Raw genomic sequence first — 24,450 nt, forward strand, 5'->3', positions numbered from 1 at the left:
GTACACACAGAGTAGGGGTAGGAAGGTGGACGCGGGAGGAGTCCTTCCGGTGGGACCACAGATGTAGCCAGCTGCGCGCAGGCCTCCAGCAGCCGGCCCTTTCCCCAGGGGGCCCACCTGGCGCTAATCGTGTGTTGTTCTGCCGTGGATGCAGCTTCTCCCCCAAAGTCCTCTCTGTCCAGATGTTGTCATCCGCCAACCCCATCAAGGGGGGCTGGCCTGGGGTCTGGCTGTCGCCTGTCAGCCCTGACATCTTCAGTGGATAATGGAACGCGAGGATGTGAGAGGCAGAGCAGGTGCATGCTAATGAGGAGATCAATTTTAATTATGATTTTAATTAAACACCCGATCCAGTAGGAAATATGACAAGAGCTGGGCTGGGGCTATGCAGCCGGGAAGGAGGGAGAGCTGTATGGGGAGGGAAGGAGCCTCCAGGAAGCCTCAGGATTTAAAAGAATAAAGGGCAGCACAGTTGGGAAACGGAGAAAAACCTGTGCAGCCTGAATTTTGCACCTAGCGAGGCTCTTCCTCCAAAGAGTGCTCAGACATCTCAACTCCTGCAGAGAGGGTCTCGGCCACGAGGAGGCCTCGGAGAGGGCCAGGCCCACCCTCTGTTCACCTGGGGAAATCGAGGCCCCGGGAGCGGGGAGCTGTGACTGTCTCTGCTCTGTCCCCACAACATGCTGCCCAGGTCTCCAATCAAGTGCTGATCACACCGCATCCTCCTCGACTCCTCCCAGCCCCCATCTGTTTATATCAAGTGTTTATAAAGTGAGGGCTGTTTGTGCGATGCAAACCCTTCAGGGGCAAGGCCACAGGTGGACACTTAGAGGGTTGTTGATGCTCCTGGTGGCCATGCCTCCTACCGCGAAGGACTTCGCTGTCATAAGGGGTCATCCCCAAACTCCACATTCCACTGGTGCTCTGAACAGTACCTGGCATGTAGTAGGCATTCAGGAAATGGTGTACAATGAATAATTACATGACAAAGAAAGTCCCTCAAATGTAAGGAGAAGTCAGGAGTGCACCCAATTAGTCAGTTGTTCTCAAGTCAGGCTATCAAATTTCTCAACACTGCCCTGATTGGAAGAAAGCATTGTGTGCCGTGTGTGTGTGTGTGTGTGTGTGTGTGTGTGTGTGTGTGTGGGCATTGCTGTGTTGTGTAAGTGGTGGCAGATGACAGCAGCTGGTGGGGAGGAAACTCAAGGGGGCAAAGGAACTAATGCTGCGGGATTCTTGATAGCAGGCAATTCTAGAATAACGCAATAGCAGAATTGCCAGAGATGTTATGGGTGAGCGCTGCCCACCAGAACTTTTTGCAGTGACGGAATGTTCTATACCTACACTGCCTGATGCAGCAGCCAGTGGCCACATGTAGCTATTGAGCATGTGAAATGTGGCTAGTGTGACTGAGCTGCTGAATTTTGTATTTAATCTCAATTCATCTCAATTCAAATAGCCACACGTCACCAGTGGCTACCATATTGGACAGCGCAGTTGTAGATCACCTAATCAAATTCTCTCTTGGTCCAGCAGAGGAAACTGAGGCCCAAAGAAGTAGTCCTTGGACATCACCCAAGCTCACGCATAGGCCTTCACAGCCAGCGCGTTAAGGCTCCATCCTCTATGGCTTTCTGGTGCATAAACAGAGAGCTTGTCAGCGGCTTCCACTTCTGGGAATGTTGATAAAGTCCCTCTATAAGGCCTAAGGGCCAAGTGCAGAAAGATTCTGCCCAGTTCCCCAGATAAAGTTGCACTGGGAAGAGCTGGAGGCCAGGGCAAGACTTGACTTAATAACCCAGCTACTTCTGCCTTGTCTCCACCACCACCAGTGCCCCAGCAGGCAGGGCCCTTCTGGTTGTTCCCACCTAGGTAATGTGGGGTCTTCCCAGCCTGTTGGCCTGCAGCTAAAGTCTTGTCACTGGCGTGAACAGAGAAGCTGAGATTGGAGATGGTGGCAGAAGTTAATTGGGATTAGATGCGCATGTTCCATGGTTAATGAAAGCGCAGATGGTCCAGAGCTACTTCTTAAGCCAGATTATCTTCTAATTACTCTCCCCTCCTCCCTCTCTGCTTCCTCTTCACCCTACCTGCAGCAGTCCGCCTCCACAGGTGCTCTGGAGAGGTATCGATTGGGCTGTTTCTCCTTCTTGCAAGTTATGACTCAATATCTAAACCTTTTCCATAATAAATGAGGTCATTTGCAGGATGAAAGGAGAAAACAGGGACTCTGGGCCTCACTCTGACACACCCATCAGCCCCTTCTTTCCTTCCCTCTTGTCTCCTCTGCTGTTTGCTTCGTTCTCGGGCTGCCAGTGGAAGAGACAAAGGCAGGGTACCCACAAATCGCTCCTATAGTCAGAACACAAAGGATGTCTGCTGTCAACACATTTCAGACTCCCAGATTGGCAGTGACTGCAAATCAGGGAAAAGCATGGGCTACAAATCCCCAGAGAATTCCCCCAGCCTACCCCAAAGCCCCCCACTGTTGGAGCAACTGAATTCCAAGCTTCAGATGAACTCTGGTTCTCAGACTCTGGGAGCTAGCTTACCAGGAGCACCTTCTTAGAAAAGACCAGCTCCGAATTCTCTCTTCCTTTCACATGAGGAAGAGATGGAGAAGGACAGAAAGTTAAGCAATTTGCATCTGTGATTCAAATTTGCTCCTCCCAAATCTGAGCAGGTTCCCTAGCAGCCAGACCCTGGTGTGCGGTCACACTGTCCTTAGACCCAGCTCCGCTTGGTGAGTTCAGGACCCTCAAAGTAGGACAGAGGCAGCCTCGCTGTGGCCACGGCAGTCCTCCTGGTAAGGAAGGACCCTGCCTGTCAGAGACCTGTTAGCTGAAACAGACAAAAGCGTGAGAGACAACCTGCTGACCTTCTGGGGCACAGGGGGAGAGAGGTGCATCCAGGGCGAGAAGGCAGCGCGTTGTGAGACAGGCTATGAAGCCGTCAGCGAGCAAAGGGCCAGGGACAGACACAGCGTGTAACCTTGTACATTGGCCCTTCTCATGCTAACTGCGGTCTCCGTAGGAGAAAGAAATTCTCTCTTTAAAAGAACTGACAAAGTGGTTTTGCAACTCCCAATCAATAATTCCTTTTGCCCCTTTTTTTTTTTTTTTTTTTTTTTTTTTTTGGCAGTACACGGGCCTCTCACTGTTGTGGCCTCTCCCGTTGCGGAGCACAGGCTCCGGACATGCAGGCTCAGCGGCCATGGCTCACGGGCCCAGCCACTCCACGGCATGTGGGATCTTCCTGGACCGGGGCACGAACCCGTGTCCCCTGCATCAGCAGGCGGACTCTCAACCACTGCGCCACCAAGGAAGCCCTCTTTTGCCCCTTTCTTAAGGAACTCCTTCCTGAGAGCAGTGTATCTGCTAAAGGAACCAGCCAGCACCCCTCTGTTTGCTGGTGCCCAGCCCTCATGCCTTCTTCAATTCATTTCAACAAAGTCATTGAGCATCTACTCTGTGCTTTCTTTTGTGTCTCCCCGCACCCCCGGAGAACAATGGCTCTGGAGAGTGAAGTGGGGGTGGGGGTGGGAGTGGGGAGCCAGTGGCAGGAGCAGAAATGGAAGCAGAGGAGAGCAGTGATGGACACCATGTCTTAACGGGTATTCAGATTCTTGCCTGGCTTGGTTTTGTCCCCAGCATTAGCCTGTCTCCTAGGGTTCTCCTTGCCTTGGGTGACACCTTGAGCCTCCCCCAGCTCGCTTACATGTACTCAGTCAACTGGAGATGACACCAGGCTCCAGACAAAATCCAGGTGGGAATGCCTTCCACCCATCTCCAGGGTAGTACATTCAAAGCCAAACAAATGCAGCATTATTTTAAGCTGCACACCCACACAGCGCTCCTAGGAGCATCTAGGCAGGGAGACCAGCAGAGAGATGAAGATTTCAGCCTGACAGCCAGAGAGACCCACATCTTGCCCCTGACCCTGAACGAACATGTTTCTTCTCCTGCCTGCGACTGTCTTCCCATTACCGTGCTTTGCAGACAATTAGCAAGCCCTGACCAAGAGACAAGAACTTTATTAGCACTGGGAACATCTCACATCAACCCAGGCCTTTCTGCCCAAGATCACCATGTACCCTGTAGGCAAGAATCCTCTTCTGCCCCCCTCCTCTGGGATGGGGGAAGTGTGGATGGAGTTGCTCCTCTCTCAAATTGACGATGTTGCAACCAGGGCTCAGAGCTTAAGGAAAATGCATCCAGTTAGAGAATAAATTCAGGTGGAGCCTTGACATCCTCATCTTTGAGTTTTCTCACGCCTACTGACTGTGGCAAATCCATTAACAAGTATTTAATGAGCAACTATTATACGTGAGGCATCACAGGACACTTGCAGATGTCTAAGATAAGACACCTCTTCTTACTTGAAGAAATTTACACTTTTCTTGAGGAGATACATCCAGGGACACTGGTGGCTACTCTAGTGCCAACTGGGGAATCCACTCACATGGAGCACAGCAGAGGAGCCCTTGGTGGTGATGCCCATGACCGTGACTATGTTACTCACAACAGGAGGAGGGATGAACCAAGCACTGTAGGACTGGGAGGGGGTCATTGTGGGATGAAGGGATGGGAAGGCTTCACCAAAGTCATGGGGCTTGAGTTTAGCTTAGAAGGATGATTTGGGTTTAGTTGAAAGGAGACAGGTGAGGAAGACATTCTGATGGGAAAAATCCCATTAGGTAGGAGATCTGGTCAGAAAGACCCAGAAAGAGTTCAAGAGACACTGAACAGAACAGTTTGGCTGGAAAGGAGAGCTTATGTGAAGCAGAGATGGGAGACCTGTTTGCACATGTAAACTGGGGGCCAAACACCACTAAAGAACCCCAGGCCGAACTTTGTCCTGTTAGAGACCCACATCCCAGATCTTCCTAGTGAGGACAGAGGGATCTTGGGTTTGCGTTACTGGATAAGGTTCAGATCTGGATTTGTGGCTGGATCCCCCGAGTGGCTGGCCGTGCTCCACGGGCTGCAGGGCTCCGTTCAGCCTCCATCTTGAGGACCTCTCCCCCACTTCTCCTCACCCGGAGCCTGGTGCCCAGCATCTAAGGACAGCAGGAGTGATTGGGCCTCTCACTGCTGTGGCCTCTCCCGTTGCAGAGCACAGGCTCCGGACGCGCAGGCTCAGCGGCCATGGCTCACGGGCCCAGCCGCTCCCGGACCGGGGCACGAACCCGTGTCCCCTGCATCGGCAGGAGGACTCTCAACCACTGCGCCCCCAGGGAAGCCCAGCAGGAGTGATTTCTTAAATCACTTAAGATTTATGTGACCCCAACAGAGTATTTAATATCTGTAAATTCCCTTGAAACCTCTGTTTCCTTAATTGTAAAGAGGGGGTAATAATAATACTTATCTTACAGGGCTGCTGTGAGGATCAAATGAGCTAAACCACGCAAAGTGTTTTGGCATATAGTAATTGCTCTGTAAGATTGGGTATTATGATTATTATACCCAAATCCCTAATAAATTGTAGCTGTTCTTTGTTACGATGGCACTTAATTTCATTCCTTTATCTAGCAAACGCTCAAACCTCAGCTGAAGTATTATGTCTTCAGGAAAGCCTTCTCCATGTCTCCCAGCAAGAGGTAGTTAGTTATTTCCCCTGTGCATTCCTATAACACCCAGCCCACGTTTCTATTACAGCATCAGTACACTAGATTGATTTAAGTGTCTGTGTACACCCCACTCCACCACAACCACACATGCAGGAGTCTGAGCCACTTGAGAGTAGATTCCATGCCCCCGTTCATCAGCATATAGCCAGTGTCCACTTCAGGGCCTCAGCAATACAACGTTTAAGAAATGTCCATTGACTGTTTAGAAATTACCATAACATAAAATATTTGTTAATTTATGTGTCTAAACATACATAATAACACTTTATTCGTATTCCAGTCGGTGAGGCGCATGCTTTGTTCCATGGGAGCAGCATTCCTTGGGGTTTGAGCAGAATTGGACCACCGACGGAGCTGCAGCCGGAAAGTAGGATTCCCGCGTGTCTGGCCCCACTCTCAGAGGAATCCTCTGGAGTGTAGCGTCCCTCAGACCACCACTCCCACCTGCAGCTTTGGGGCTTCCCTTCCCTGCTTCAGCAACTAGGCCCTGCAGAAAAAGTCTGAAAAGCATATTTTCATGGTAAGTCAAACCTCCTCTCCTACCTTAAATGAAAGGTATTATTTTTGAGAAGAGAATGTCACACTCTACCACCAAAATTCTGCTTCCTCAGCAGAAACCCTGGCAGTTTCTCTGCACAGCTGGCAGCTCTCCACCCAAGGCCAATGCTGGGAAATTCACCAGGCCTAACGCAAATCATGGGAGCACAAGCTCCTCTGTGATTAAAACAAGGGAAAGCAAAGTCAAGGAGCCTTCACTTTGCAGAAACAGGGCAGGGGTAGGAGATACTGTCCAGACACTCCACCCCAGGACCCAGAGCAGGTCCTAACTCTTCTTGGGAAATTCACGCATCACTTTGCCAAGTAAATAAACTATCCCTCCCAGCTCAGCAACCTCTGTGCCTTTCCTGTAATAGATGATATCCTTTCACCTTCATCTTTGGTATCGTATCTATAAAAATATACACTTCTTAGCTGCCAACAAGCTATCAGTCGCTCGTCTCTAAGCAATTCATTCTAGAGACAGTGTGATTCACCCACACTGAACCTGCCCTGGGTTAAAAAGCTTTGTACAGAGCTGGGAGGGTGGAAAAGGTGTCAGGCAGTGAGTGGGTTCGAATAAATGGGAAACTGTCTCTACTTTTTTTTAAAAAAAACATCTTTATTGGAGTATAATTGCTTTACAATGGTGTGTGAATTTCTGCTGTATAACAAAGTGAATCAGTTATACATAAACATATATCCCCACATCTCCTCCCTCTTGCATCTCCCTCCCACCCTCCCTATCCCACCCCTCTAGGTGGTCACAAAGCACCAAGCTGATCTCCCTGTGCTTTGCGGCTACTTCCCACAAGCTACCTATTTTACATTTGGTGGTGTATATATGTCCATGCCACTGTCTCACTTCATCCCAGCTTACCCTTCCCGCTCCCCGTGTCTTCAAGTCCATTCTCTACATCTGTGTCTTTATTCCTGTCCTGCCCCTAGGTTCATCAGAACCATTTTTGTTTTTTAGATTCCATGTATATGTGTTAGCATACGGTATTTGCTTTTCTCTTTCTGACTTACTTCACTCTGTATGACAGACTCTAGATCCATCCACCTCACTACAAATAACTGTCTCTACTTTTTAATGAGTGAGAAGGCGCTTGGAGGAACAGGTCAGAAGCAGCCTTCTGCCCCTTGAGCTTCCTGTTGTGTCAGCTTCTGTGTGTGTGGCCTAGGGGCTGACGAGGTTCCAAGTCCCCAGGCGTCCCAGAAGCACTGGCTGCTTACCTAGCCCCCAGCTCTAAGTACGGGTGCAAGGGCACCATGGTCACATTTTCCCAGACCTGGATGATTGGGGCCCTACTTAGCCTCTCCAGCCACTCCCGCAGGCTCCTGCTTCCTGACAGAAATGTGAGTCAGCTCTGGGCAAAATCCAGATGTTTAGCTCAGGTGTTCTGTGTCTTCTGGAGGCCCTATGGCTGCGCTCAGGTGCCGACCTATTCCATCCTGGCACCCTCTGTACGGATTCAGCGTCTCTGAGGCCAGGAGGACAGATGTTTTGCCGAGATGGATTCAGGGGCACAGGTGGTGACCTATGCGTGGCCTGTAAGGTCTCGTGGCAAGGCACCCCCATCCGGAAGTTCCCCCCTGCCGGCACCTTGGCCAGCAGGGCGCATCATGTCATCATGCAATGCTTTCCAAGGGGCCCATCTCCTCCGGAAATCTCCCAGTGACCACAAGTACCCTCCTTACCAAGGACTCTCCACTCAGAAATCTCCGGCCTGCTCCTCACTCCATCTCGGGATGGGGCTGTATGCAAACATTCGCTTTGATTTGTAAAATGATCCATATAATTAGGGAAAAGAGTTAAATGAAGGGACTGATTTCAGAGAGCAGGCTCTTAATGACACTAATACCTGACAAAAGGGGTCATTATGATGGGCTAATGGGCCTTGCGTGGCAGCGTTCAGCTCTCTCAGGACACAATCCAACACACTCAATTATCTGCTAATCAGGGTCATTTTGTCAGAGGTTATTGCCCTGAAGTATCAATTATAGGAACATTATTAATACTTTATGGAGAAAGCGCTTGCATGAAAGTGTTAAACCAATGGGGCGAGCACTTCACCCTTCCCCTCCCCACTAGGACCCATCATCTGCCGTCTCTTTTCACCCCCATTTAATTCCCCAACTGGGTAGTTTTCCCAGACCCCACTGGTTCTATTGGGAAGGAGCCAGGGCCATGGTGATGTTCCCAATCCTGTCACCTGTGACCGAACTGGCACTCCCAACTCTTAACGCCACCAGCTGGCAACAAGTGGCTTAACCTGAAGCCAAGGCATCACTGCCTCAAGATGAGGGAGGGAAGCTGAGGGCCGTAGGGTTGTAGGTACAAGAGGTTTGTGGTGGTGGGGGGGTGGTCTGTGTGTATGTCTTTCTCTCTCTTTGTCTCCCTCTCTCTCTCTCTCCAGTGTTGTCCTCTCAAAGAAATGGAAAACAGATACACAGGGACCCTCACTTCCGGATACAGCCTGTTCAGGACGCCATCTTTGCTGTTCCCTAGAATCCACTTCTGCTCCGTGCCGGACACAGGAATGTCTCACCACCATGAAGGCACCATCAACACAGAAACTGGAGGAATAACTCTAAAACCATGCAAAGGACTTTAGAGTCAGATCAATGAGAATTCCAATCGCATGACTAACTGGCAGTGGGATCTCAGGCAAGTCACCTAACCTCTTGGAGCTGTGGTTGTCAGATCTCCCAGGACACAGCGTAGCTTAGAATACCAGCTGGGCCACTTACTAATTGTGCAAACTTGAGAAAGTTATTCCACCTCTCTGAACCTAGTTTTTCACACATAGCATAGAAATAGTTCTGTCCATATGCTGGAGCTGTGACGAAGGTTAGATGAGAATGTGCACATAAGCACTGGTCCTGCGCCTGACGCATTCCATCCACGGGGAGCAGGATACTTACTCTGCAGTGGGGCTCTGGGGTTGAAATACTTGCTCCTAAATAAACAATGAACATAAATGCTCAATGGAAGTAAGTTCTCTCTGTTCCTGCACTCCTGAATAATTAGATAATGGCCAGGAGGGGGAGGGTTAAGCACTTTTTCCAGCTAGAACAGAAAGCAGGAGTGACCCCGTGAGATCCCTCCCAGTGTTCTGGCGTCGTACAGAGGTGCCCAGCCCACTTGGGAGAAGCTGGCCTTTGGGAATGGGTGAGAATCTCCACTGTCACGGCCCAGCAAGTCTAGACCTGCCCCTCACAATCAGGCACCTAGCCAGCAGAAAGGGGATTCGGCACCGTGTGGGAATCTCCTGTAATCTGGCTTAGAGGCAGAGTTTAGACTCATGAAAGAAAAGTAAGAAGGAAGGAAGGGGGAATTTGCTTTGGCATTTAATGGTCTCTCTCATCACTGTCAACCCTACTCTGTGGTTTAGAAAAGAGAAGTAAAAACATGGCTGTGCTCATGCCTTCACCAACTGTTGTTGAGGACCTGGCATGAGTTAAGCAGTGTGATCACAGTCTGAATGGGAAAGGCCAACTCAGGAACAGATCAATTCCACTAGAGTTTGATCTATGTGCTAATATAAGCATTTATCTATGCATGTTTAAAGCTTCCTGTAACTCCTGGTTAAGCCAAAGGACTGTGAGTTATTCCATTTGGGAAGCAAAGGTCAAGAACAGGAATGTAGGGCTTTCCTGGTGGCGCAGTGGCTGGGAGTCCGCCTGCCGATCCAGGGGACACGGGTTCGTGCCCCAGTCCGGGAAGATCCCACATGCCGCAGAGCGGCTGGGCCCGTGAGCCATGGCCGCTGAGCCTGCGCGTCCGGAGCCTGTGCTCCGCAACGGGAGAGGCCACAACAGCGAGAGGCCTGCATACCGCAAAAAACAAAACAAAACAAACAAACAAAAAAAACCAAACAAACAGGAATGTATAAAAACATTCAAGTGGTGGAAGAATTGGCACAATTGGTGATCATCCTCAGCTCAACTGAGTACAGACATCGAAGAATGAATTTCGTTCATAACTGTGAGATCTGGGGTCAAGAGTGTGAATCTGAACGTAGTTTAAAATGCAGAGAAAGCCTGCCACCTCTTTCCTGGAGACCAGAAAGCAGTCGAGGCGTTTGGTTGACTCAAGGAGAATCCCGTCCAGGGGAGAGAGATGGTCAACATTAAAGTCAGTATCCTCCAGATGCGGCCGGAAAGGAGGAACAGACACTTACAGACAAAAGGTCTCCACATCGTGCTCAGGGCAGCCTGACGCAGGGCTCAATGGCGAGCAGTGCTGGTTGAAGGTCTGAAGGTGCTGAGAATCAATCCTTCCGCTCCTTGATCATGGGGTATAAATGTGCTGTTCAGTGAGCCTGGGTAATTAGCGTGTGCGGTAAGAAGTTATGGGGTTAAGTGCTACCAGGGGTTTGAGCTGGGCTGACAGAGCCTGAGCCGCAGAGTAGGGTGGTTGCCTAGCAACAACACCTGTAGCACATTAAGCAGCCAGTCAGCTTTGTCAACTTCTAGCAGGGGCTTTGTAGAGCGGAAGATGGGGGTGGAGGAAGGATAAGGGGGCACAGAAGTGGAAAGCTGGACAGTGGCTCTCAAGCTGAAAGAGGGGACAAGATTGAAGGTCCCACCAACACGGCTTTATGTCTATTTTCCTCAAGCAGGAGGCAGGTAGGCAGCTCAGGTGGGAGTCCAGGGCAGGCTCTTGTCTCTTCCTAAGACCCTCACATGAATCACCGAGTGAGGCTGGAACCCTCTTCCTCAGCCCAAGCTCTCTCTCAAAGAAGGCATCTCAGGATTTGCTGCCTTGGGGAGGGGGTGGGAGAATGATAAGGAGGCACTTTGTGGATTGGGGAGGATTGAGAGTTCTTTCTGCTGACTCATCTTCGAGGAAGGGCCCCGGAGAACAAAAGCAAAGACCCTGAGAGGGTAAAGTCTTTCTCACTGCCTTCCTTTCTCACCTTCCCATGCATCCCTCTGGACTGCATCTCATGCACACCTGAGATCTGACTGAAAGAAAGAAAAGATTTGGGGAAGGGCAGAGACCTGAACAGTATTGTTGCCACTGTCTTCATAGAATTCACGGTCTAGCTAGCCCCTTGACTTTTCTCAGAATTCCCAAGCTGCCTCTGTGGGGGGGCGGGGGGGGGCGTGGAAGGGCAAAGAGCCGTGTACCATATGGGAGGGGCCTATTCAAAATGTAGCCCCAGCAATCAGAAGACTTGGGGTCAACCCCACTGTGTTACGTGTAAGCGACGTAGCTGTTGGCCAATACGTGTACTGAGGCTCAATTTTCTCATCTCTAAAGTGGGTGATAATTATATCTGCACTACTTACCTTATGGGGATCAAAGAAGGCATGTTACAAACGCTATAAATCCTCCTATGTGTATAAAGTATTCGTAATACAGAGAAGACACCGATGTATCTGCTCTTTGGGACTGGCCTGAGCTATTTGCTATTTGGCCCAAAGCAAAGAGAGAAGCAGCCACGTGACTGTTGCTGGGTAAGTCAGTGGCAGAAGGGCTCTGAGAGGAGGCCTATTTAACTATTCTATTGTAGGTTCACTGGTTCAAATCCAGCCCTAGGCCAACAATTATAGTAATCATTGGGTTTGGAATTCAGAGAGTCTGACTTTCAGAAGACCTTTTGCTTATCTATTACCCACTGAGTTTTTACCGGAAGCTTATGCATGAGGTCACGAAGGAGGCTGGAGAAGCTGACTCATGGCCCTAAACATGCATCCGCCCACCCTCCCCTCCGCAGATCAAGCTTCTCCTTCTAGATTATCTGAAAAGGCGGTCCAGTGACAAGGGGCACGCGTGTGTCCTCTGGGTTTGGAAATCCACATCAGCATGCCAGCCGGACCTGCCGCCGCCTGAGCGTCCCCCTCCTAACTTGATCCTCCCTTCACGTCTGAAAAAACAGGAAAGTCTCCCTTTCCACACATCACTTAAGATAGATCCTCCCCAACTCTTTAAGTCACACCACATCTGATGAGGAAAAAGGAGAATCTATGCAGAAAGCAGCAGAGAGAAGGCCCACCCAGGCTAACGTAGCTAGCTACTCACCGGCCCGGAGGGCACCAGACCTCTGTGGGGTTTTGTGGGCTCTCTGCCTGGGTGGCCCTGGGGTCTGCAGTTGCCCTGCCACCCCCAGGGTGACAGACAGTGTGACTGTGTGTGAGCTGCTCACTCCATGGCTTCTCCGATCCCCATGTTGTGCTGTTATTTTCATGCTCTGGGTTATATTTAACTCAAGTCATAATATTTGGGGTGTGGGGGGGGGCGGGTTGGAAGCCTGCTGTTTCACCAAGAAAGGCATTTGAATATTCTCAGTTCCAGAGAATTCCAAGGGCTCCGGGAAGAGAGTGAGACGGTTGCCCCAGATTTGTCTGACACATTGCGGTCACGTGGACTCCATTAGCGGATGACTGAGGCGGTGAGCAGGCAGCCTAAAGGAATGTTGTAGACACGATGAAGAGGAGCTAGGGAGTGATATCATCAGGAGGCTGATGCCTCTGGGGGTCCCAGGGCACTCGCCCCACACATCCCCAAAGGGAGGGAATCTCTAATTGGCAATATGGCCTGCCTTGTTACCTCCCCACCTCTTACGGCTGGCAGCTTTGACGTCTGATGCAGAGGCAGAACTCGAGTCCCATGTGATGTGAGAGGCACATGCAGCTCATCCCCTCCAGAAGCTCTCATTCCCGATGCCTCTGATAAGAAAAGAAAGCATCCAAAGGGAGCCCATCCTCATCCCGGGAGTCAGTGTTTCCCCCAAAGAAGCTCCGGCAAGGTTAGCACGGGGCAAAATCCAGGGCTGTCCGAAAAAATGTGGAAACACACATAGTTCTATTTTGTTCCTTACAGGATAAAGATATCCTTGAGGACACAGATGCACCTGTTTCCAGCTTGTGTGGACACTCTGTACGTACTTTTAAATTCTGAATCTCTATTTTCCAAAAGTTCTTTCTATGTTACATTATACAACACATTTCTCTGAGAGACTCCAACTTTTTTTCTTTTCTTTTCTTTTTTTTTTGGCATCACTTCCCTGAGCCGGGAAGGGCAGTTCAGGCACAATCCCAAATGCACGGAGGTGGCGTCTCTGAGTAGATGGAGAGTGAGGACAGGCAGGCTCGCCACGTGTTTCTCATTATGGTGTCTAGACACAGGCAGGTCTCAAAGCTGCAGGGGAGGAAAGGTGTCATGTCCCAGGGCACCAAACACTTTCTAGTCTGAGGAGACACCAATCCCCTCACCAGTGAGGGCAGCTGGCAGGAGACCCACAGAGTATTCCAGGAGGACAGGTCCTACTCACGCCTGTGAGTGGAGGGGTCCAGAAGTCAGTGACTCAGAGGGCAGAAATTAAGGAGGCCCTTGCAGTCAGAGGCTATCTTGGTCCCCAGCCGTGGAGAACACCATCTCATCTCCAGTTGGAACTAAAGCACTAAAACCAGCCTTTGCTTCACATTCATGGAAACTGACATATGGTATAATTTTTTTTTAAATCTTCCAAGTTCCCTAGGCAGCTCTGACGTGAATATTAATACTAACATAATTTCATGATGATTAGAGAACACAATTAGGGGCTATTAATAATGACACAAATAATGACATTTAAGGCCTCATTTTTAATTTGAGTAATATTCTGTCTGGTGGTATTTAAACAGTCCTGTCTGGCACAATTAGGGTAGTGCTAGGGTGCAGTCACTGCTCACAGAATCTGTCAGACCCCCCTCCCCCACTCATCTGCATGGCAGAGGAGATAGATGGGGAACGTTGCCCCAGACCTGAGATGCTCTAGCCGAGGCCCCTTGGCCAGAGGGCCTTGTGAGCGGATTGCAACAGAAGAGTCCAGCTCGAGGAAGATGGCTGGTGGCTGGATTGGAGTCCACTGAGAAGCTGGTTGCTTCCATCCTTAGGTATCACTCTCCTCCTCAGAGTTGGAGGGACGGTGCAGGTTTCAATGTTCCCATATCAATCATACTTGAGCTGCAGAATGTAGCTCCCATTCCATTCCAGAAAGAAGCCTCTCCAACCCTTTTTCCATCACATTATCCTACTCCTATCATAGCGTCTAGTACATTCGATTCTAATTATCTGTTTACTCATCCACCTCCCCAGCAGACTGCTCACTTGTCGAAGGGCTGGGCTGTCTATTTGCCTTTAAACCCTCAGTTCCCAGGCACATAGTAGGCTCTCAGTGTTTGTTGAATGACTTAATGACCAAATGACAGTGTTCTACCTTCCATCCACGGGGTGCATGTTGGAAGCTGAAATCCCATCACAGCATTATACCTGCAGGAGCTCTAAACTGCATCTTTGGGGGCATTTCTGACCAACAGCAAACATGTGGAAGATGACTGGACTGGTCGAGGGGGTACAGAGAGAGGAAATGTCCATGAAGTACAAAACTTCAGGGGCTCAATGGGTAGAAGCCAGGGATGGTTAGGACTTAACCCAAAGACCTTGACCTTGGTTAAATGGCATTAACCCATTGGGGAAAGAATACTCTAGTTTCATAATATATTTTGGTGTTGTAGACCCAATTCTGTCTGAAGAGGATTGATAGATAAGCCTGGACTAGAAACTAGGTTTTCTCTCAATCCAGGATTCTATAGCAGAAAGAAGGAACCAAACCAACAAACTCCCTGATAAGTGAGGATCTTAGATGAATAAGTAGGAAGAAGAGCAGGCCAAGAGGAGGAGAGGAAGGAGGGGGGAGTTGAAAGAGGTGAGGGCGCGGGGAGGAAGGAAAGAATATTGGTGAGCATTTACTCTGGGCAGGCATTTCAGGCACTTTACACCATCTTTTCTGATCCCCACAATAATCCTATGAGATATATATTATTATTATTTTCACTTCACAGATGGTGGAACTGTAGTTTAAAGAAGTTAAATTAACGCTCCAGGTCCCACAGCGGTACGTAGCTGATCCCGGCTTCAAACCCATGTCTGTCCTACTGCAGAGCCCAGATTGTCACCACCCACTGAACTGGGATAGGTGACCGAGGAGGAGGACATGTAGGATGGCTCATGCCTCACAAGAGGGACAGGACAGCCCCTTGATGCCCCTCCCACCTAAGGATCCTGCGGGGTCTGCAGGGGGACCAACGGAAATCCTCTGGCCAAGAGCCAGAGCAGGCATCCCTGGAGCAAATGAGGGCAGGACACTAGACTCCTGGATCCGGTGGCCCTGGACCTGTCCGAGGACACAGCTGGCAGGGAGCCGGCTCCAGTGCAGGCCGACGGTGCTTTGGCCGAGGCCAGCGAGGCTGCAGAGGCCGGGGCAGGATCTGCAAACAGCAGGGGAAGTTAAGTGGAACCTTTCTGGGTAATTGACTCTGCCTGCCCACAGGACCCCCTGTCAGGCCCAGGCAGGCCCGGGCCTGACACACTGCAACCTGTCTGGCGTCTGTTCTGTGGGGCAGGGCGCCTGGTTGACAGCAGCCTGGTAATTTCATTATAAGACTCTCCCTTCCGTTGCAAGCCTCCTTTTGTCTGAATCCCTGATGCCCACAGGCATGATGGGATTGAATGGAGGATGGAGGACTGGGGATGGGGGTGTCCAGGCTGAGCCCCCGTACTCACCAGAGGCCCTCCAGCCTCCCTCAGCATCCCTTCCAGCTGGTGAGCTGGTACCCACACCTCTCCCAATGCCACGTGCACACTATCAGACAGGCGTGGGGAATTCAGAAGGGCACTGGGTCCCCATCAAGGGATTCTTGTAGCAGCAGGAAGCCCTTGAAAGCCCCCAAAGCTGGTCACTCACCAATTTTCTCCTCCTAGGGCAGAATACTTATTTCCTGCTGCTACTTACCACCATCCCCCAAATCCTTCCCTCCCCCTCCTGATCCGCACAGCCTGGGCCTTCTGCTCACCCATCCCTCACACCCAGGCTTCCCAAAGCAACAGCAGGAGATGTGATCTGCTTTGACAGGGACCCAGGGTCCCTGTGCCCTGACCATTTGGGGAAGCAGCTGCAGAGGGCATGTGGGGGACTCAGGAAGGGCTCAGAGGAGACGGGAGCACAGGAATCAAAGGTAGCGTGAGGACAGAGCTTCCCAGGACCCAGGTGGGGGGACAAAGAAGCAGAGCAGCCATGTAGTAACAAGCCAGGGGCAGGGCTAGACCGAACCCCCAACCCCAGCTCCTCTTTTGGCTCTGGGGTTGCTTCTCACTCTAGTTTCACATGGATTTAAACCAACCTTCTCGTCTTCCCCTACTCACCTGCAGCTTCTCCCAGTGCCGAGGTCTAGGACTGACACTGCCATTCTCCCAGCTGCGAGTGACCTCAGGGGGCTCCTGAGTGCACCTCCACAGCCAATCAGAAGCAGAGTAACACTGATTCCCCCTCCTGGTGTTTCACTACATTCCATGGGTACCAGTCAAGGTGAAGCCTTTAGACCCTGTTGCCCAGACTGTTACAACTGCCTCCTAGCTAACATCTGGGCCTTCTATCTCTCCCCACGTCACCCCCTGCTATATATACCATTATCAGAATTAAATTCCTGAAGGGTAAAAGCTATATCCAACATTTACGAAGACCGTACTGTGTGTCAGGCATGATTCTAAGCACTCCACAGACATTACTCATTTGATCCTTACAACGGCTCCATGGGGTAAGTACTGTTTATCATTCCCATTTTGCAGATGAAAGAACTGAGGCACAGAGAGATTAAATAATCTGCCCAAAGTTGCACAGCGAGGCAGCGACAGGGCCAGGAAGCAAAATCTCCACTCTTTCTCCTATGAGTAGCAATGCTTACATTCAGACTCCCTCTTTCTTCAAAAATGTTTAGGGTTTTCTCACTCTCTACCCCACCCCAAATCCACCTCAGTAGCTTCCACGCCTTCAAAACCCTGTCCTAACCTGGCTTCCCAGTCTCATTCTCAACCCCGGCTTTCCAGCCTGAGCTGCTACGTTTTCTTCCCCCAGAGCTACTGAGCCTGGGAAACTGCTCTCGGTGTATCTTCTATCGTCCCGTTTCTGCCGGCCCAAATCCCTCCCTTCTCATCCCCGAGCCCAGCCAAGTCAGTCTTTGCCCTTTTTGAACTCTTCTTAGGAAAGCAGATTGTTACAGTGGCAAGAGAATTGGCCTGGGACATACTGGGTTAAAATACTTATTCTTAAATACCTATTCTAAAATACTTATTCATGGCTCTGGCACCTTGAGAAAGCAAATTCGCCTGTCTGAAAATCAGTTTCCTTGTCTATAAAAAGGGGGTGATGATAACAGTACTTATTTTCCAGAGTTGCTGTAACGATTAAGAGAGGTGATTTGGGGAAATGACTACAGGGCTCCTAATGGGTCCTCAGTCAAGGTTAACATCCCCACCCGGCCCCACCCCCCAGCTTCCTGCCCTCACAGCATTCACCATGTCTCCCTGGCATTTTAGCTGTTCAAGTCGTAAGTTACTTAAGGGCAGGGGCGACCCATCAGTCTCTGAATTCCCCTGTACAACTTGCCAAGTACCAGACATTGCCGGGGCTCCATCAATGAATGAATAAGTGTACGACTCCATCTAAATGCTTGACCAGGGCCAATTCAAACGTGAGAGAGAGGATCCACCTACCAAAGAAGCTAGATCCAGACAATCTCTGAGTCCCCTTCAACCCTGAGAGTCCATAACTGGAACAATCTCCTTCCTAGACAGAACTTGTGCAAAACACAGAATTCTCTCCCTATCTCACTAACGACATCAGTGTGAGGTCACATTGACTCTTCAAACCCGTTTCAAGCCCACTCATTTTTCTCCTCCAAATTCTTTTTTCCAGGGGTCTGGCATTTCCAGTCCATACTAGGAGGCTGAGGTTCTCCGGCGGCCCCAAAGCACGGCGGCCCCTGGCGGAAAAGTCAAACCAGCAAATAGAAATGTCACTCAATCATTTCCCCTTGCTTTCCTCTCATTGGCCTTCTCTACCGCATATAATGAGAACTGCTTTTTGCCCAAATATTGTTTGAATTTCAAATACACAATTTCCCCGGGGTGACCAGATGAAAAGAGAACTCGGGTTTGCAGCGTTAAGACCTCTATGAGGAAGCTGCCTTGAATGAACACCAAAACGAAATTTTTATTGAGTTCCTTGAAATGATAGAAGCACATCAAGGCAACCGGGCTCCCTTCGCACTGTGGTGTGCTAAAATTATTTTAAATGAACACCACGGAAGCACCCCTCAAGGGGTGAGGGAAGAAGGAAAAGATTTTAAACGCAGTGGGCAGAATGATATATCCGTTCATTGTGTCTACCCCATCCCTACCAGAACCCCAGCATGTGCCTTCCTACGTGCCTTTCTGTACAGGCATTGACTGTCCACAGCTGGGGTTCTTAATCAGAGTGGGGAGGAGAGTCTAAGGGGCCCTAGGGCAATGGTTCTCAATCTTGGCTGCATTAGAATCTCCTGGAGTGTTTTAGAAAAAATACTGATGTCCAGATCCCACCCTGGACTGTTTCAATCAGAGTCCATGTGTGTAAGGCCTAGACCTCAGAATTTTATCAGAGCTCCCAGCTTATTCAAATGTGCAGCCAGGATGGGATGTATACATAGATTCAGAGGGTGTAACGCTCCCAGAAATGGCAGCTAAACTTTTGTATACATCAGAATATGTGTGTTTCTGGGGTGAGGGGTCATAACTTTCAGACAATTCTTTAAAATATCTGCAACTCCAAACGGGTTTTAAAAATAGACCTATTTGGGGGCTTCCCTGGTGGCGCAGTGGTTGAGAGTCCACCTGCCGATGCAGGGGACACGGGTTCGTGCCCCGGTCCGGGAAGATCCCACATGCCATGGAGCGGCTGGGCCCGTGAGCCATGGCCGCTGCGCCTGCGCGTCCAGAGCCTGTGCTCCGCAACGGGAGAGGCCACAACAGTGAGAGGCCCGCATACTGAAAAAAAAAAGACCTATTTTTAGGTCTACAGCTTGTGTCTTGGGTTCCTTCCAGCTGGAAAATGATATGAACCTAAGACGTTGTTGAGGGTTAAGTGCTAATCAGCAAACAAAAGTTCTCTGGTTCCTCGAGGGGGTGAGTTTGTTGATCAAGATCCCACAGGGCAAGAAGCTGTCAGTGAGGGGCCCAGGGACACTGACGGGGGTGTGGGGGGAAGATCCACTGAAAAACAGAGGGGAGCATTCTTGCAGGCAAAAACTGGGCACTGGGCACTCGGTGTAATTTACTATTTCGGCAGCCCTGCCTGTGGCTCAGCTGACAGCTGTGCCCAGCTTGGCCTCGGAATCTGGACATCCGAAGCCAAGACCATAGAGAGGGTCGAATGCCCAGGATCTCTTATTTTGGGAGCTCCAATATCTCTGGCTGACCAGTGCACTCCATAAAACTGTCCTGAGAGCCAGCTGGTAAGTGTGTGTTGGGGGCTGGAGAGAGGCAGATGGGGGTGGAGCCCCTGAACAGCATCCCCAAGACCAAAGAGGTCCCTTGGAGCCTACAGTACCATCAGAGCATGATTTCAGTAAATCCGGGAAGGGGGCAGGGGGAAGGCTGTGCAGGGAGGGAGGGCGCTGGGCTCATCAACACCCCAGAAGCCCTCCATTAAGCCCTGGAGGCCGTCCTGTCACCAACACCACTCACCCGCCCTCCTCCTGTCCCGCCCCCACCCCCATCCCCCAGGGCCTGGCGGGACCTCAGAATTTGGGCTCTGCCAGGGTACAGCCAGGCCTGCCTGCAGCTCTGCCACTGGCAAAAGGAAAAAGGGCCAGGCTCAGGGGCTTCCCAGCTCCAAGTCAGCTGCCTAAGTGCTCAGCCCTGCTCATGAAAGGGCCCCCTCTTCCTCTCTTCTCAGCCCTGTGCTCTAATTTATCCTCCCCTTTGATAACCAACTCCAAACACATTCAGTCAAGGCCGGGCCATCAGCGCACAAAGGCCTGTGCTCTCCCAGCTGAATGCGACACTTCACTCTTGGGGGGATTTCTATAGAAGGCAAAATCCACCAAACAAGCTATTACACTTAAATCAGACAATGCCCGAGGTGAGGAGACCAGCGTTAATGACTCAGCTAGCAGCGGGCTTCTCTATTTGGAAGCTCTACCCCAGCATGGGAGAGCAACCCGCTGCCCTTCCCAGCCTCACGGCCAGATGCCTCTCCTGCTGCCGGACTAGAAAGTTGACCCTCTGTGTCCGCTGGTTCTCTGAATCCTGAGGGTTGATTTTCCCCAGGCCTGCATAGACTGACTCTTGATTCCCTTTCTGCCTAGGAAAAAGAACCGAGAAATGAAGTCTGTCTGCCCCCTTCTCTAGCCTTCATTCTGAAGATGAGGAAACCATGGGAATTGTTGAAAGTCACACGGGCAGCCAGAGGCAGAGCCAGGATTAGAATCCCTCGTTCTCACCTCATTCAATTCATGCAAGAACTAATATCAATTAGGTGATGCACAGAACGCACTTTGCATAGTTTCCGGCAGAGGAAAACACTCAATAAATACCGGTTGTTTTTTGTTGTAGTGGTAGCAGCATTTTTATGTGCCATTCAACTACTCAGGCAGCACTTCTCACGAGCCAGACAGTCTTCGGGTTGAACATGACACAGCGCTGCCCTCCTGGAGCTTACATTCTAATAGAAGATTTGAACTGGTCAACGGACAGTTGCGATACAGAGTGGTAAAAGATAGCACAGGGGAAGTAAAGGATGCCTCAGGAGCCCACAGGAAGCGCACCTAATCCAGACTGTGGGGCTTGGTGAAGAGAATCTGGTGTTTTAGCTGAGACTGAAGGAGGAGTTGGATCTAGCCAGGTGAAGGGGGGTAGGAAGGAGGGGGACAGGTTGGGGAAGATAGAGATTTCTAGGAGGAGGGTATAATTGAATGTGCAAAGGCAAAGGAGGTATGTAAAGGTGAATGAGGGTAAGATGCAACGGGATAACTGGGTTTGATGGGGTGAAGACAGGGTCGTGTAGGGTGGAAGGTCAATGGTTGTGAGATGTGAGGCTGGAGAAATAGGTGCAAGTCATCTCATGAATCACATGATAAGCCCTAGAAAGGAACCTGGGCTGTATTCAGAGGAGTAAGGGGATGACAGGATCCACGGGCATGGTAGAGATCTCAGGATGTATTGGGGGAAATGGGCTGTGGGGGAGCAGGGCAGGGAGAACACTTAGCAGGTCAAGTCCCAGTTTAGCACTTGTTCCAAATTCCATTTCAACCCATTACGTGGTTCTAATCTTGAGTCACCAAAGAAGGCTCACCATTAACAAGACTCACGGAAGGCGGAGTAAGCTTCAAGTAGAGAGCTGTGGCCCCAGGGACAGAGAAATCGAAAGACAGGTTTCACTGGCCACTTGGCCCATTACCCAAAGCCTGGAGCGCTATATAGTGAGAGCAAGTTCTTCCCCACCACACAGATATGTGACCTTGGGCCACCTCCATTTCCCCATCTGTACAATGAGGATATTTACTAAGTGAGTGGTACGCTGCCTTGCAGTTCTCCCATTCTGTTGTTCTATTACTTGAAATATGTATCATATATTTTTTTTCTAAGAAGCGTTGCTTTGCATTTTAATGTTTATAAAAACAAGACAAAATGGTTGGCATATTATAATAGAGGAAACACAGCTCATCAAAATCAAGCACGCTGCATAACCGTCCGACATTTCCTCTTCTGGGTCCACGAGAGGCCCAGATTTGACACGGACCAGGAAAAGCTGGTCGGGACCTACGGTCCTGAGTTGTCCCAGCTTCTCCTTGCAGCCTGTGAAACCCTCTTTCCCAGGCCCATTGCCCTGAGGACTGAGGTTCTACAGAAGGCCACAGCACTCTCTCGTCCAATAGCTCTGGCAGCTGCTAAGGTAGAGACCAAAGCTCCAAGGATTCTGGGCAGGTAAACAAAACAACAAATTCAGGCTGGGGTGAGAAAAGAAAAAAACACATTAGAGCTGTTTTTGGCTGGAAAGTTGCTTTCCATCCCGTAGCTTTAGGACGCAAGCAGCATAGTGTCCAGAGGCACACAGCTGTATAGAACAATTCAAAAATTGCCTTGTTGGACTACAACGTGCCAATTTTTCCAATCTAGAGCCATTTTCACTATTACAGTCTGTGCCGTCTAAGCCGGGAGAATTTTCTTCTGGGAGGGAAAATTGATTCCGAGGTTACCATTTACCCCCATTAGCACAGCACGCCCCATTCCAAAACTATTCTTGGGAACCAAGGGGGCCAGAGGAAGCTCTAGAGGCCCCTGGCGAGGTTGGTGCCCAACATCCCGGGTGCTAACAGCCAAAGTCCATTAGCCCCATGTCTCAGGGGGGCAAGAGAGTGACTGAGGCGGAGAGAGGCGGGTGAGAGGAGTACAGAGGAATCTGGGAACGCGTTTTTCCAGGAATTCCTGGGCTTCGGAAGTTTGCTGGTACAGCTCACTGCATCTGGGTGGATTGGGAACTTCCATGAGCTGCACAGCAGGAACCTAAGCTAAACTCTGCAGAGACCCTCTTTATTTTGACCTGTAGCTCTCACCTGTGACTGCCCTCTCTAAAGGGGGCCAGAGCCCGGCAGAGGAGTGTTCTCCAGGAGCTGGTTTGGAGGTGCCCATCCCATTCACATTCCTTGTACCCAGCTGCTCAGGGCCCAGGTCTTTGCCAGATAACACAGCTATAAGGTAACTGGCTTTGCCTGCCCAGGTGCTCTATATGGAAAATCACTCCAAGCCATTCTAAGCACAGTCAAGAGCCAGCAGCCTTGATCATGGGGTGTCCTGTGACCTCCATCTTCCCAAACATAGAGCAAAGACGCATCAGCCCAGCAGAGAAGGCAGTGGTGACAGCGGCTGCTACAAAACAAGTACAGAAAGACAACTGTGGGAACAAAAGGGAACAGCAGGCAACGGAGGAAGGCAGCACATCCACTGACCTCCCAAGCGTTATTTTTTGCATGCCTATGACAGAGCAGTCGGCACTGGTCTTGGATCCAGCAAGCCGGACTCTGAATTCTGGCTCTGCCACTTGACCTTGAATAAGTTACTTAATCTCTCCCAGCCTCTGTTTCTTCTCCCTTAGCCTGGAAGTAAAAATAACCACCTGGCAAAGTTGAAGTCAACATTAAATAAGATAATATAGCAAAGGAGTGATTATATACTAGTTTGCTCAGCAAATATATATGTATGTGTGTATATAAACAACTAAGGAAGCCCACCATCCACTCAAAAATGTCTCTTTATTGTCTATAGAACGACATAGTCTCATTCTTCTTGCCAGAGTTTGCTTCAGTGTCTGAGATTGTGGCTATGTGGATGACCCGCTCCGAACTGGTCAGAGAGCTTAGAAAGGAGGCCCCCTTAGTGCTGGGGGCTCTGGAGAGAGGAAAGCGCTCCAATACAGCTTGTCTTCCTTCCGTAAACATTTAGAGCATCTGCTACATGCTGGGTCCTGTACTAGGCACTGGGGCTCCCCAGTGAGCTGTATTTGGTCCAGTTCCAGCCCCCTAGGTGCCAGGGAAGCCAAGGCACCAGACCCGTAAATAGAGCTCATTACAACCCTACACGGTGAGGGCAGGGCAGGCTCACTGAGAGGGGGTCATGGGACCCAAGGCGCGAGGAGGGCCTCCCAGGGGTGGGTCCGGGCACAGCGGCTGCTTCCGTCCCTGCAGAAACTGGGAAGTTGACCTCTCTTAGTCATCGGGTGATTTGTGTGGGAGGGGAGGGGAGCGCACGCGCAGGGCTAAGTGCTGACGGGACGTCCCTGTCAACACAATGTTCCGCCTGGCCGGGCCTTCATATATAAAGATATTTAATGAATTAGTTAATTAATGAGAGGAGTTTGATTGATAGATCATATGGCGTTCGCAGCAGGGTGAGTCTGACCCTCGATATCGCCGCCTCGGCTGCAATCCGTCCCCCTCACTGGTCGGGAGAGCGCGGTGGCTCCGGCAATTTGCATGCATTTAATGTAGCTCTTTAATAGGATGTAATGTTAGCGAAAGCCAAAAGCGCAGCAGCTGTAACTTAAAAGACAGCCCCATTACTGCAAGCCTTATAATTAGGGTAAGAGGGAGACTCGGTCTGCCATATGTTAAACTCTTTTGAGGTTAATAGCTCTGTAAGATTTTTGCAATTTAAAAAAATTACACTTGAAGGATGATGACAAGGCTCATCAATGAGGAGCTTCTCCACCGGAGGGAAGGGACAGAAGGAGCCCATGTCCCCCAAGGCCCTCTTTCCCGGGGACGTGGCCAAGTGGCCCCTCTCGCGCCACAAGTCCCTCCTGTCCCCACCTGCTTCCCGCACCCCGGCCCCATTAGCGCCTGGCCGCGGCTCAGCTTCGCGGAATCAGAGCTCGCCCACCTGGCTCGGCGCAGTCCCCGCAGTCCCCGCATCCTCC

The 24,450-nt window shown here is 50.4% G+C and overlaps 1 long non-coding RNA gene across 2 annotated transcripts in view; it reads right to left on the reverse strand.

The window, feature by feature from the left end:
• LOC309826797 overlaps window positions 1-24,450 on the reverse strand; it is a 41,458-nt gene that overhangs the window by 16,400 nt on the left and 608 nt on the right. The gene's annotated exons all lie outside the window — the stretch shown is intronic.

The sequence above is a fragment of the Grampus griseus genome (assembly GCF_964374135.1).
Source record: "Grampus griseus genome assembly, chromosome: 8".
NCBI classification, from domain to species: domain Eukaryota; kingdom Metazoa; phylum Chordata; class Mammalia; order Artiodactyla; family Delphinidae; genus Grampus; species Grampus griseus.